Here is a 2,308-nt window from a genome sequence, read left to right as displayed (position 1 = left end):
AATCACAACACTGGCGCCTCTGGAGGGTGGGGATGACTAGAAAGGGACATGAAGGGACTTTCTGGGGAGAAGAGGATGTTGTCCACCACATCTTGACGGGGTGATTATGCTGATGCACGCATTCATCAAGAGTGCACCAAACTGTACAGATCTGTGTATCTAATGAAAGAAAATTATTGTGCCTAGAAATATGCGTATATATGGCATAATCCCATATATTCAGGGATCATTACTTACTTGAGGACGTATATTAAGCCTTTTAGAATAGGTCCTTTCTGAGGGGAGGAGAGGATATGAGGATGGCATATAAATGTATTATAAAAATAATAAAATAGAATGAAAACTCAGGGACTGGTGGAGAGAGTGGGCTATGAAATGAGGAGAATGACTAGACATAAAGTTTGCTCCTGAGACGAGAAAGGAAGGCAGAGAAGCAGACGGGAAGGAAGGAGGGAAGGAAGGAAGGAAGGAAGGAAGGAAGGAAGGAAGGAGGAAAGGAAGGAAGGAAGGAAGGAAGGAAAGAGGGAAGGAAGGGAGGAAGGAAGGAAAGGAAGGAAGGAGGGAAGGAAGGAAGGAAGGAGGGCAGGAAGGAAGGAGGGAAGGAAGGAAGGAAGGAGGGAAGGAAGGAAGGAAGGAAGGAGGGAAGGAAGGAAGGAAGGAGGGAAGGAAGGAAGGAAGGAAGGAGGGAAGGAAGGAAGGAAGGAGGAAGGAAGGAGGGAAGGAAGGAAGGAAGGAGGGAAGGAAGGAAGGAGGGAAGGAAGGAAGGAAGGAAGGAAGGAGGGAAGGAGGGAAGGAAGGAAGGAGGGAAGGAAGGAAGGAGGGAAGGAAGGAAGGAAGGAAGGAAGGAGGAAGGAAGGAAGGAGGGAAGGAAGGAAGGAAGGAGGGAAGGAAGGAAGGAAGGAGGGAAGGAAGGAAGGAGGGAAGGAAGGAAGGAGGGAAGGAAGGAAGGAAGGAGGGAAGGAAGGAAGGAAGGAAAGGAAGGAAGGAAGGAGGGAAGGAAGGAGGAAGGAAGGAAGGAGGGAAGGAAGGAAGGAAGGAAAGAAGGAAGGCAGGCAGGCAGGCAGGAAGGCAGGAGAGAGGGAAGTTAGGCAGAGATGGGGAAAGTGGAAAAGGAGCAGCATAGACAGGGATGGTGACAGACAGGCAGAGAGGGAGAGAGTGGACTGAGCGCTACCCCACACGCCGGTCCTTTCCTTCCGTCTGTCCTCTCCCTGCATCCGGTCCTCAGCTCAGGAGGGAGGCACCCCCAGCTGCCGGGCACCTGTCAGTGGGCGTCTTGATTGGCTGGTTCACAGGCTGCAGGAGATGGCGTGTTAAACACCAGGCGTGTATTTTGCAGCACAGACAACTCCTTTATTGGGATTCAAGGGAGGAAAGGCCTGGGAGCATCCTACTAGAAATGTGTTTGAGGCAGAGGCCCCCGTGATTTCACGAAGCAGGGCTCCCCCAGGCCCCAGTGACCCTGTCATGAGCGGGAGGGCCCCCGGAAGCCTCCATCCGGCTCGGGACAGGGACAGGTGCGGATTTTACACCTGCCCGGGCCTGGCGCTTCCACAAGGCTCATCACTCGGAGCCACCACCCAGCGCCGCCGTCCCCGGCCATCAACCAGGCCGGGGCAGCCCCAGTGGTCCCTCCAACCCCCAGCTCTGCCTTCTGTCCTGGAGCCATGAGTTAACCCCTCCCATCAGCTCAGCAGTCACCCGTGAGTCCCATCCTCGTGCCAGCCCTGGGCTGGGTGCTGGGCGGGGACGCCAGGATAACTGGGCCATGGCCCTGCCCTCAAGGAGATTGGGGAAGATGTAAACAGAGAATTTACAAACCTAATGCTACAGACCCACCGGGGCTGCAGTCAGACACCGGGCCCAGCCTGCAGTTCCTGAAGACGTCGCAGAGCTGATCCCTGAGCTGTCGCAGACGGTCCTCCTCCCTTAACGCAGTTCTCAGCTTGCTGCTCTTCCCCCCCAGACCCCCAGGCCAGTGGGGCGGCCCTGCTCCTGGCCGCCAACACTGCACGCTCACCACTGTACACTTCAGAGATGGGGGGACACTGCCATCGAGCAGGCCTCACGTGGTGACCGCGAGCCGCGGGACCAAGGGCCGGGGTTCACCCCTCCTGCAGTGGGTGAACCTGGAGTTTTCAGACTGTGCTTCGCAGAAACCTTTCGTAGCGGTGGCAGCTGGCTCTCTCGCTGGCAATCCTAGGTGTTTACAAGAGGAAGTAGGCACCCACATCGTTGGGAGAGTGGAAAAGTCATTTTTAAAGCATCTGTGGAGATGTTATTTATGAATTCTATTTCTTTTTAGCCT

The sequence above is a fragment of the Balaenoptera acutorostrata genome, chromosome 10 (assembly GCF_949987535.1).
Source record: "Balaenoptera acutorostrata chromosome 10, mBalAcu1.1, whole genome shotgun sequence".
Classification (NCBI taxonomy): domain Eukaryota; kingdom Metazoa; phylum Chordata; class Mammalia; order Artiodactyla; family Balaenopteridae; genus Balaenoptera; species Balaenoptera acutorostrata.
Note: the sequence above shows the minus strand (reverse complement) of the source record.